The sequence below is a fragment of the Peromyscus eremicus genome, chromosome 8a (assembly GCF_949786415.1).
Source record: "Peromyscus eremicus chromosome 8a, PerEre_H2_v1, whole genome shotgun sequence".
Taxonomy (NCBI): Eukaryota; Metazoa; Chordata; class Mammalia; order Rodentia; family Cricetidae; genus Peromyscus; species Peromyscus eremicus.
This window is the reverse complement of record NC_081423.1, coordinates 64507505-64520591: the sequence shown is the minus strand read 5'-3', so window position 1 is coordinate 64520591 and position 13087 is coordinate 64507505. Positions and strand designations below refer to the sequence as shown.

Sequence of the window (13087 nt, the reverse complement as noted above, 5' to 3'; positions counted from 1 at the left end):
CAAAATGGCTCTATCTTATGGGAATTACAATGCAACATCCTCACCCATTCTTAGGTTTTAATTCTGACTTTGTCTCTTCCTCCATATGGTCTTGGGCAAGTGATTGATTCACATCTCTAGGCCTGTGATACTTCAAAGGAAGATTCATGTGGTCTTCAAGGACTGTGGCAATGAAAGCAGGGGGCTACAGGTGTGGAAGAAGACCCCTCACACTGCCTCACGCATAGAAGGGCTGCAGGAAGTTGATGGCCCCTTCTTGATTCCTCACTGCAGTTACCATGAGCCATGGGAAGACAGGTCAGAATCACAGTCCGAGGCATCCTAGTTAGCATCAGCATCCCAAGAACCACATGGGTTCCCCAGATGTCACAGGGCTGGAGCTGCCACACAGCCACACTGCAGTCAGTGAATGAACTTCCACCCTGTCCCTCCCAATCTGGAAGAAAACAATGGGACCCAGGAGGGCTGGAAAATGGCCCCTCAAGTCTTGGGCAGAATGAATCAACAGCAAACAAGAGACTGAATCACCCAAAGACCGCTTCTAGATTAGTTTATCTTTTGATTGAACTCAAATGACTCCATGGGAGCCATAGTTTGTTCCAAACCTGTGATGGCTAACATAGATCATCAATTTGACAGGATCCAGGATCACCTAGGGAACAAATCTCTCTCTCTCTCTCTCTCTCTCTCTCTCTCTCTCTCTCTCTCTCTCTCTCTCTCTTTCTCTCTCTCAAGAAAGTAACCAGCATGCTAAGCAAGCCTCTCTGGAGAGACACACGGAGAGGATCGGGTTCCCTGGTGGGTAGCACACATCAAAACTGGTGGCATCTTCTCACTCTCATATTCTTTCACCCTGGTTGATGCTTCCTTATAAGCTGGATAGCATTATCCCACTCCACCAATGAGAAAGCCAGGGACTCACAGGTCTAGATTAAAAACCACTTAAATCACACCGTGGGTCTTAGGTGAAGCTGGCCCTTCCCCAATCCGTGTCTGTAAATGCCATGACTTTGCTCCCTCCTCCCTCCTTTTCCTTCCCACTATCCCCACTCTCCCCACCCTCCCCCGACCCTAGCCAGGTCTTAAAGCACTGAATCCAAACGAAGCCAGAACAGTAACCTGCCATCCAGCCCCACCTTTGCAGATAGGTACCTGGGTTAGTTCCAGGTCTGCAAGAACTCAGAACCTTGAGCCCCTTCCCCCGAATCAGCTTTTCTCCCTCCAAAATCAGCCCAGCAGGGAGCCTCACTTGCAGAGTGAGGGAGGTTGTTTGAAAACCCTCTTCCAATTACCATTTTAATTAACAGTCAGATTGCATCATGACAGGCCGGCTCTGGAAATCTGGCCTGAGTTGTGCTGATCCTGGAGGGTTGGGGGGTCTCTCCATGGGAAAAGCTCTTTTTCTTTTACCACCTCAAAGTTTTTCTAATCGTTTGAGGACAAATGGCAGCAATCATATAATCCGAATTTGAAACAATAGGGGAGAAAATTGCCACTCTAACAAACATTCTGAGGGAGGCTGCCAAGAGAGACCACACACGCCAGGTTGGCAGCCCTGGAGGAGCAGCAGCCTGTGTGCGTTTGCAGTTTAGCGTGTCGACCTGACTGTGCCCACTCATACATCATCCGTCCATCCATTCATTCATTCATTAGCTCATTTTCCAACCTATTCTAACTGCTAATCATGCTCCTATTTTTTTTTGTTACTTAGGGATTTTTCATTCATTCACTCTTATTTTTTTTTCATTTATTCACTCATACACACATACTCATTCTTCCAACAATCTGTTATGAATGCCTTTTGTGTGCCAGATATGGCTCCCGTAAGTACCTCCTGGCATCCTCTTTAATCCTCAGCATTCCAGGCTGGCTACAGCTGGGTTTATAAAACCACCCTTAGTTCAAGAAGACCTGCAAAGGGAGAGATGCTCTGCCACCCACCTTTACCTGGTCAGTAGTACAGATGTGGATTAAGGGAAGGACATCCAGCAAGTGACTAAGGGTAGACCTTAATGATTCAGAGTATCTAGACTGGCAAAAGGGAGGAAGAGAATGGGGATGAGAAAGGACAAGACCTGAGACCATAGCCCAGTCTGATGGGGACATTCTGGGGGGCCTTTGGTGACTGGAGGTGTGGATGGAGGAAGGAAGGCTTACCCAGGGATCCTGAGTCCCAGATAAGCTTGTTCCTCAAAACATTAGTTCTCAAACCTGACTGTCAGAAAAATGCTTTACAAAGCTATTCCAGACTTCCCCACCCCGCTGCCTCTTGACTCAGAGTGGAATATATTGAGCTGAAGATTAAGGCGGTCTCGGTATTTTCTGTTTCTAAACTTACCCAGGTGGACCAGAGTTAAATACAAGTAATACGTACCTTTTTTTTTCTTTTAATTTGGAGGCTGTTCCTGAGGTTTGGTTTTTGGGAGGCTCTGAGGCTAGTCCACCCCTCCCCACTGGGGACGTTGGGGAAGTTTCCTTCACTTCTCTACAGTCAAGATTCAGTAGGCATTTTGTGGTTATGGAACCTTCCCCAGCCTGCTTGTTTGCTGATCAGTGATTTCACCCAAGACCTGGAAGGCAAAGCTATTGTTACTGTGGTGGAAAAAGGGAAGAGAGAGGAGGAAGATTGTATGCCATCAAACATCTCATACGCATGAAGTTATTTTTCCAAAACTGAACAGCTGTAGTTTTTCCAAAATTCATGTTGAATTGCTTCCTCCAAACAGCAGTGTTGTGGGGTGGGGGCTGATGGGAGGTGTTTAGTCATGTAGGGGGAGCCTCATGAATGGGTGAATGCCTCCTGGGAGTGAGTTCAGGCTCTCACTGAATTAGATTAGCTGCTATGACAGCGAGATGCTCTGAAGCCAAGCTGCCAGCTCCCTACCTTATTGTCTCTTCTGCATCTATCCACTTGCCCTTCTGCTTCTCCACCAGGAGCTGAAGCAGCCTGAGGCCCGCGTAGACACTGTGCTCTTGGACTTTCCAGCCACAGAAAGCATGCATCAAAATAAGTCTCTTTGCTTGAAAAATTATCCAGTCTCGAGGATTATGTTACAGCAACAGGAAAAAGATCAAGGGAAGAGTTTCTTACTCTACATCATATTACAAATTCCTTAACTCTGTAAGTTCATATTTACCCCATGTTTTGAAGATGGCTACCCCACAGTTCCAGGGCCATGGCAGGGTATTATGAACCTCTTGGTACACTATACTGAAGTATTCTCCTTTCACCACCACCCATCATCCAAGGCCACAGTCCAGCATGTAAGATGGGGCCAGTCTACCTGTACCCGGAACTCTCCTACTGTGTCATATGACCATGACATTTGTCAGACTATGAAAATCAGCCGGAACAGGAGAGAAACATCACAAAGGGAACAAAGATTAGATGTTGAATTAAACTATCTTCCCCCCCTCTCTCAAACATAATTCAGTCAAGCTGATTTATGAGCATAGGTTCAACCTGTGCCTCCTGCATATTAAACGCCACCCAGGATCTGAACAAGAAAGGAAACTCAGGAGAATCCAGTCCCAAAGGTTGCTGGGTACACATGTCATTGAAAGTATAAGGGGAGAGAAAGTCACCGTCTTGAGCTGCTGAGATCTGAGAGGCTCCAACTGGCCTTCCCCACATGAACACGAAGGACCTGGAACTGGCCTGCCTCATCATGTGGACATTCAGATGCCACTAGGGACCTTCTCCTGGGCTGAGTAGCCAGCCAGCATTCTCTATGTCCTGGCCTGGCCTGTGCTAACACCTAAGCTGTCCCAGACCGTATGCTTTAAGTCGCCTTCACGTCACTTCAGCTCCCAGGACTCCTAACACTTGCTTGGCTTATAGGTCTTGACATTTTTGCATTAAATCCTCTTAGAGGAAATCATTTATTCGATCTAATTTTCCCCATCTGTAAAGGCCTATAGTTCAAATTGTTTCTCAAGCTGGGCTGTTTCATTACTAACTTTATTGGATTAACATTTGATTAATGTGCCTGGAATCTGGTAGGCCTTTTTATTTTTTCCCCATCACTTGAGGACAATATAAAGCAGAAGATTAGGATTCATAGAGAATTAGGTCTCTGTCTGCCCAGAGCGATGCATCATGGGAATATCAGCAGACTGGTTCGGGGGATGGGAGGAAAGTATCACACTTGAATGGAGTCTTAAATGATCGAGGACCATTAGCCAAGTGGATCAAAGATTTTACACAGTTAATAACAGTTGTCATTATGTGAGTGCCTGCTGACTCTAGCATAGCCCTGAGAGCTTTCGTGTAAAATAACAGTTATTAGAACAGCCTTGGAATCCAAATGCCCGAGTTCAAATCTTAGCCCCAACACTTATTACTGAGTGACCTTGGGCACTGAGTCACTGTCTTTTCTCTAAGCCGGTTTCCTCGTGGAACTCTTCATCGCTCCTCAGCACGCAGCTGTTGACTACTAAAGGTCAGCTTGTGCGATTTTTATCTGTCTGGATCCACCTGCTGATGTGGGTGTTACTCACCATATTATACAAGTAAGAAAACTAAGACTGGGTAAAATTAACTGGTTTCTATGGCTCAGAAATGGCAGAGCGGGAGCCAGCATGGTATGGGCCCAACTCCCAGGTCTTCCAGGCTCATGGCTCAGCGGTTTGTTTTCTCTCTCTCTCTCTCTCTCTCTCTCTCTCTCTCTCTCTCTCTCTCTCTCTGATCTTTCATTTTGACAGTGCAGAAAGGCCAAAACATCCATCCATTATTATCATGTTCATCGTCAAATGCAGTGTATAAGTAGTCAGCCTTTTGATCCTCCCAAATTCTCTAGCTCTCATTACACCAGTCACCCTTAGGTGTCAGGACACAGTTTCTACATCTTTATAGATTCTGCAAGAGTCACAGAATAGCTTAGCAGGTGATCACAGCAACCTCATCAAATGCACTGGCCACTGTTAATCGGTGCTTTTAAACATCTGCCTGTTCAGTTCTCACAGCAACACCCTGAGAGACTGCTGGCATCATTCCTATCTTACAGAGGAAAAACCTGGTGTCCTAGGAGTGTGAGAGCCTGTAAACAAGAGCTCCAGGAAGCAAGCTTGGCTCCCTGTTATGTGTTTGACAGAATAACAGAAAAGCAGTCAGGACCTTGGTAAACCTTCAGTCTGGTACAGATTAAGTCTTGGCCTAGACACCATTACTTATAATTTATGCAAATGCGCACTGCAAATGGAATGTCCACAGATTGCCTTTAAAAAGCTGAAAGTACGCATGAGACGCAGCAGCCTAACATTCCCATTTCCAGTCTACAGAGCAGAGCCCAAGCCAGGCCTGTGTATGGAGTGTTCTCTCACCTGGAAAATTCCTGACTACCCTTCCATCTTTCCATACCCGAATCAATTATTCTCCTGGTTTATAATTTGTGGAGGTGACTGACTCGTGACATGAAGCCCAACATCATTGATGGAAGATTCACGGTTTCCTTGATGGAGGGCCTTGCCACGCAGAGCCACATGAGGATGCCCCAGGGGGCATACAAAGCTGAGTGAAAACATGGAAAGGGATCTTTATTCTCTATTGTTCTCCATAGGAAAGGCCAGGCAAGGAGGGTCAAGTGGTTTGTGATCCCGTCAGCCATGTGGGTTCTGAACTGTAGAACGGTCTGCATCCTGAAGTCTGAACACTAGATTAGGATGTGTGGGCTCTGGGGTGAATCATTTTTGTATGTCCTCCCAAGAATGGCTTTTTTTTATGAACTCTCTAAAGATTGGCTTAGTCCTAGGAAGGCCAGTCTCTTCCCAGTCCACAAGGTAACAAAAACATGGGCACAGAAAATAGGGTGGGGAATCTCACTACTGTACTCGCCTGGATATTGGTTCACCATTTCCTGTTCCCGTTGTCTCCTCCTTCACCTAGACCTGGAAAAGGACAGTCTCTGGAAAAGGCCTCTGCCATGGAACTGTGTCTGTACTTATTCTTATGTCTGCCTCCGTGAGGGTAAACACCATGTCTCATCCATTGTTTTAACCTCCGTGGCACTGTTTTGGGTGCTTGGATGAATATGAGGGAGATGAAATTACCAAAAAGCTGGGAAATGATTGCACCAGAGACGTTCGTCCCTGGGAGCTGTTGCCTAACTTTATTCATTTTATTTTTATGTGTTTGTGTATGTGTTCATCTGTGTGGGGGAATATGGAACAGGTGAGCATTCACATGAGTGTGAGTGTGTGTGTGAGTGTGTGTGTGTGTGTGTGTGTGTGTGTGTGTGTGTGTGTGTGTGTGTTTAGGCCAGAGGACAGTCTTCGTCTTAGTCTTAGGCATCATGCACCACTTATTTGAAGCTAGCTGATCAGAAACCCTATGAATCTACCTGTCTCAGCCTTCCCTCTGCTGGGATTACAAGCATGTACCACCATGCCTGCTCTTTAAAAAACATGGGTTCTGGGTATTGAACTCAAGTCCTTCTATTTGAAAGGCATCTGAGCTGTCTCCCCAGACCACTACTCTTCAATTTGTTCTGGCAATACAGACAAAGACAAAGGAAAGAAGAGGAGGAGAATTAGGAGAGGAGGAAGAACAGGAGGAAAGAAAGGGGAAAGCCAGGAAGAGTGGAGTCGGAGGAGGAAGAAGTAGAGGATGTGGAGGGGCGGTGGGGGAGACATCATTCCTACCCGCGATGGGTTCAGTAGCTCCCACTGCTTTGCAAATAAGTCATTTTAAAATTTTAGGATATAAACTTTTCCTTGGGCTTCTGTGATGGATCAGTGGGTAAAGGGGTTCATGGTCAAGCCTGAAGTCCTGAGTTCAATCCTCAGGACCCAAACTGTAGGAGGAAAAACCTGACTTCCACAAGTTGTTTTCTGATCTCCATAGGTGTGCTGTGGTATAAAGGTGCCCCCCACACACACACACAAACACACACACTAAATATAAAAGAAAAAGTTTTAAAGAAATTTTATCTTGGTGCTAATTCTGTAGGGTGCTTACCATATTGGGTCTCATGGGAAGGACACTGGGAATATAAAGGGCAACATCTGACCAGAAATACCTACACAGTTCATGTGACCAAGTCACTCCTTAGCTTTGGTGGAGCTAAAAGAACGTGGCTATAATGGCTGTAGACACATTCTATGGGTGCCTAAGCTAATGAAGTGCCAATATCCAACTTTCTGAGGATCTAATGGGATTTCTGTGGCCCCGAGGGGCATATGCTAACATGCCACATATGTTGTCCCTCTAAATGTCACTCCATCCAACATGCATTTGACAGAAGCTAATGAGCTGTCAGGTTGGAATGCAGTTCTGAGATGAAGGTCTGGAGTGGGGCTGATTGGAAGGGTGCCATCTGCTCCCACTTCTGCTGCTGTGGCTGGAGGAGGGGGCCTTCAAGAGCCTAAGCCTAACCTATCATGGAAGCCGGGAGTTACCATCTACCTCTGCTCTTGTCTTGAGAACGTTGTCTCCGCCTTCATTCTTAGTTTCATCTTTCTTTCTGCTTTCTAAAGGGAATACGCTTTATTGAGACATAATTTATGTACCCAAGAATTCATTCAAGCGTTCACTCGAACCATTTTAGTAAGCACATAGAATTGTGCAACCATCACCACAATCTAAACTTAGATCTTTCACATCACGTCCCCAAAGAAGCCTCACCCCTGTGTATTTGCAGTCTGGTAGTCTCCACCTGACATGCCAGCACACAAAAACACACTTTGGCATTTACACTATCGTTTAAACCTTTCTATCCACAAGCTTGGCAGGCCAGGCTGTTGGGGTCTTTTAAGCAAGAACATCTCTATTTTTACGGAAGTCAGTGAAAAGGATAGAATTTGTTTTCACTTAGCAGGCGACTTGAAAAAATGAGCTTCGCACTGAGCTAGAAATACCCGTAGCCAATAATAAGTCCACATGTCTCTGAAAGTCATGTTTATTTGATGACGAGGGAAGTCACCTCCCTCGAGGCCCAGCAGCAATCCTTCTGCGTGGCTTGGACAAGTGGCTTCCTCTCTCTGAGGTGTGGCATCTTCAGTTGTACACAGACAACCCAGATCAGTGCCAAAGACTTCACTTGCCTCAGACTTCTGGGATTCTGTAGTGAAAGCAGGGGTGTGTGAGGGTGGGGCTGGTGAAGGAGAGTGGGCAGCAATTCCACCCCCCACCCCACCCCCACCCCCGACACACACACATGAATGTGTTATTGTTCAAGGGTCAGCAAATCCCACACCAGCCCAAGAGATCGTTTTTTACTTATCCGGAAGCTTATAGCCAATTCCTCCTCATGAGACTTTGCAGTGAGGATCAGAATACTTTCAAACACATTTTAATTTCTTTCTTTCCTCGTTTAATTCTTTTTATGCCAGGAAGATAGGCAGTCTTCACTTTAACTAAAGCAGCATGTGGCAGTTATACATAAGTAAATTACTTGGAATTCAAAATAAGCTCAAGCCAACTAGACAACTGATGAGGGCGAGGATAGGCCAGTCCTAAATGAGAATGGAAATCTACCCCCTCCAGCTGACGGGACAAGTCAGGCAGAGTGGAGGTAGGAGTCTGGGTTCCTGCTTCCTGCCTCTTCTAAATCTTTAAGTTCTATGAAGTGAGCTCATTGTAAGCGGAATCCTGTATCCACCGAGGAGGATGGTAACGAAAGGACTTTTTACAGACTCTACCCTAGCCCATGCATGAACTTTGGATGATTCCTGTGTGGTTTCTGGCAATGGAGTCTGCAGCCAGGCCTCACGCTGGACCATTCCTTACCTATGACAAGTAGGGGCAGCAGATCCAGAAGAAAACTAAACCTTAGTGGAGATGGGCATATCTGAGCACAAATGTGATAATCAAAGAGCAGACCCAAGGCTAGGGAGATAGCTTAGCCGGTAAAGTGCTTGCCTCCCACCCGTGACAACCTGAGTTCAATCCTCAGTACCCATGTTCAAACCCAGCAACAACAACCAAAGCCCTGAGTGTAGAGGCATCTGCTTATAACCTCAGCTCTGAGAAGGCAAAGAAGGATAGATCTCTGGTGCTCATTGGATAGCCAGCTTTGCCTGCTTGTCAAGTTCCAGGCCAGTTGAAAGTCCATGTGCTGTGGGATGGTCTGTATGTGCTCTGATTGGTCAATAAGTAAAACACTGATTGGCCAGTGGCCAGGCAGGAAGTATAGGCGGGACTAACAGAGAGGAGAATTGAGAGAACAGGAAGGAGGGGGGAGACACTGCCAGCCACTGCCATGACAAGCAGCGTGTGAAGATGCTGGTAAGCCACGAGCCATGTGGCAAGGTATAGATTTATAGAAATGGATTAATTTAAGATACAAGAACAGTTAGCAAGAAGCCTGCCACGGCCATACAGTTTGCAAGCAATATAAGTCTCTATGTTTACTTGGTTGGGTCTGAGGGGCTGTGGGACTGGCAGGTGATAGAGATTTGTCCTGACTGTGGGCCAGGCAGGAAAACTCTAGCTACGGTCCATGTCTCAAAGGAGGTGGACGATGCCTGAAGAGCAACAGAACAACCGAGTCCTCTGGACTCTACATGTATCGACCCCTATATGCACATGCACATAAACATACACACACACACACACACACACACACACACACACACACACGCACACGCGCGCGCGCATGCACACCCACCAGAGGTAAGGCAAGACTGTAAAATGGAAGAAAAGTCTGAAGTCTCCTCATAAAGCTTTTTACATGTAGCAACTCCTCAGAGCTGGGCCCCCAGACCATCCCCCAAACAGATTTGGAAGGAACTTGGTCCAGAAGGAGTCAAACATGGACCCAGACATCCCTCATAACATCCATGGGCAACAGCTTTCTCCTCGTATGAAATAATATGATCTTAGAAGAAATAAAGAACCTAGTCTCTGAGAATCTTCTGTGGCATCCCTGTCGCTCGAAGATATCCGCAGCGCCCAGAAAGGTCATTCCCTAGGAAGGGACCTCCCACTTCATTTCCTCTTGTTACATTGTGAACTTCATTTTCTCCGTTCTCACCTCCCTTTCATCTCTTTCCCTGGCCTGCCAAGTCCTGTTTATTAAAAGTGTTGTGTCCAATTTGCCCAGCTTTTAATTAAGCTGTCAAGTTGAAACGGGATTGTCTCCCGGGAAGCGAACAAAGATTTTATGGTCATTTAATTTTTTGCTTAAGATTTAAAAATCCTACTTCTGGCATGTTTAAAATTATTAATGAGATCCTGGAATTCCTGCCCATTTGTGTCCATTACAAGACATAAATCATTAAGCTCAATTAGGAGCAAGTGAAACTTGTGGATCGAAAGCTGGAGGTTGAATCCTATCCATCCAGCATGGCAAAAGATGTGGCCTTCGGGGCCTGGGTGGGGAATAGAGGGATTGGGGGGCAGTAGATGGTGGGGTGTGGGAGTAGGGAGAAAACTATGGAGGCAAAGGCAAAAAGGAAACAGAATAATGTGCAAATGGGGTGAGGAATGGAATTTGGATACAGAGGCAGAGGAAGGGAGAAAGGAATGGAGGGTGTTGTACATAACAGATTATATTGGTAACAGTTACCAGTTTTCTAATTTCAATCCTTCTTCAATCACATCCAGTGAGGCGGGGCTATGAGCTCTCTTTTCATGGATGACAGAGAGCGCTTCAGAAGCAGTCACATGACTCCCCTTTCTTTCTCCTCTTTATGTTTTGAGAGGTGTCTTAGTTACTGTTCTATTGCTGTGACAAAGCAGGGAATTTATAAAAGAAAGAATTTAACTAGGCTTACAGTTTTAAAGGATTAGAGCCCTTGATGGTGGAGCAAATGTATGGTGGGAGAAACAGCTAAGGGCTCACATTTTAATCCACATGCAGGAGACAGAGAGGCACACTGTGAATGGTGGGAGGCTTTTGAGGCCTCAAAGCTCACCCCTGTAATACCTCCCCCCCAACAAGGCCACGCCTCCTAATCCTTCCTAAGCAGTTCCAACAACTGGGGACCAATTATTCAATATGAGCCTATGGGGGAACATTCTCATTTAAACCACCACAGATGATGATGGCAACTATACCAACTATACCATCGTCCACCTCCTTTGAGACATGGACTCTCAACTGGCCTGGAACTTGACAAGTAGGCGAAGCTGGCTATCCAATGAGCACCAGAGATCTATCCTTCTTTGCCTTCTCAGAGCTGAGGTTATAAGCAGATGCCCCTACACTCAGGGCATAACCCCGTCATCTTGTATCCCTAAGAGATTAGGATGATTAGAACCTTCACCCCAACTGCTTTAGATGAATACAACATCAGTAAGAAATAACCGTGACCTGTTTTAAACCACTGTGATTTGGAGAGCATTTGCTGCAGCATTCACCCATTGTCGATTACAGCTGATACAGGTGTATTAAAAACAGAGACACTTGCATATAAGAAAAAGAGGCTGGAAAGATGCAGGCAAGAATCTGAAATAGTTAAGAGTAAAGAGAGACAGGAGGTAAGCACTGACTGTACCTTCAGAGAGAGAGAGAGGTATACATATAACAGGCCTATGGAACAGAAATGGAGATAGCTTCCTTTTTAAAGTCTTGATTTTGAGCTCACCTAACTGTAGACTTATTTCTAAACGGTCTTATTAATAGAAAACATGGAGCTAGATATAGGGGTGAAAACCTGAGAAAGATCAGAGGAATAGGAAGAGCCACATGCTGCCTCACCTCACCAACTCAACAGCTTCCAAAAGCAAGATACTTCCTGTCTACCCACACCTATATGCCTTGCTGTTCTGTCATCTGATTTGCTCTCTCTGTCCAGCTACATCACTTCCTCTTCCTGCCCAGCTCTGTCACTTCTTGTCTGTCTTTCTGTCCAGACCTCCAGACCTCCATAGTTAACCAGTATTGGAATTTAAAGTGTGTGCCACCACGCCTGGCTCTGATCCCAGTGTGACCTTGAACTCACATAGATCCAGACAGATCCCTGCCTCCCAAGTGATAGGATTAAAGGCATATGCTAACATTGCATGACTTTTGTTTACTAATAATGGCTGACTTTTCCCTCTGATATCCAGGCAAGCTTTATTTATTAGAGCACAAATAAAATATCACCACATTTCAGCACAAATAAAATATCACCACACCTAACCCTAGCCAATCAGCACTACATCCAACCTCTAGGCCTTGTCCCAGTCACTCATCCTGTGCCCAGGTCCAGTCTGTGGTGTAGCTGTCAGTCATCATCAAAGAAGCTTCTCTTTGCAGCAGAGACCATTACAGAAATCCATAACAGGTCAATATACAGGAAACAACTGACAACGGGGTACCCAGTCCCAAATGATAAATATAACCCATACAACTAAGGCTCAGGGGACATGGTGGGGAAGGGGAGAGAAAGACTGTCAGAGCCAGAGGAAAAGGACATCTGCTGTGAGACTGTGCCTTCTATATATTACTGAGAAGCTGTAGCCATGAACTCTTAACAACATGGCTGCCTAGAGAAGACCTAAACAATGACAACACCAGTTGACATGTCAAAACAGACTGGGAAAATCCCATGAGGTCCCACCCCTAGATGAAAAGCTACAAGTAACTAATGACTACTGAGAGAGGAAGAATCAGTCTTTCCCAGGGATGAACCCCCCTGGTGGGTTATCTAATAACAAGTGGTCAGCCCTAAAAACATTTATATATAAGCGACACTAAATGGATTCAGTAGGCTGCATTTATATGCTCACACATATATAATAATTAAATATATTTTTTAAAAAGAAAGCCACGGATTTGAGAAGGAGTGGGAGGACGATAGAGGAGGAGTTAGAGAGTGGAGATGGAGGGGGAGTGATGTAAATACTGTATACCATATTGACTTCTCAAAACTATTAAGTTGTGATTTCATAGTCCTAGGGAAGTGCTAGGACCTCCCCAGCTCTCAGAATAAATGCTTCGGGGGGGGGGGGGGGGCAGGACAAAAAAAAAAGAAAAGAATAAATGTTTCAGTTTCTACCAAGAAAGAGACTTGTGGTTCACCAATCTCCCCTTCTGAGTTGTATTTTAGGATGCCTGGAAAGCTGCCAGGTCACTAGCACTCACCAGCTACACGAAGCAATTCCTCCTTCTGCCCTCTAAGTACTCGTGACCTTTCTTGATCTTCTCCAGTCAGGAAGACT

General features: G+C 45.6%; 1 protein-coding gene and 1 long non-coding RNA gene across 2 annotated transcripts in view; one reads left to right on the top strand and one right to left on the bottom strand.

Moving 5' to 3' along the window:
* The window catches only part of Asic2 (acid sensing ion channel subunit 2), a 1069830-nt gene that overhangs the window by 681331 nt on the left and 375412 nt on the right, over positions 1–13087 (top strand). The window lies entirely within an intron of this gene.
* LOC131917493 (uncharacterized) overlaps positions 7880–13087 on the bottom strand; it is a 37486-nt gene continuing 32278 nt past the window's right edge. Inside the window, exon 2 of the long non-coding RNA XR_009380680.1 lies at positions 7880–8057. This is a non-coding gene — a long non-coding RNA (uncharacterized LOC131917493). The remainder of the gene's footprint in view (positions 8058–13087) is intronic.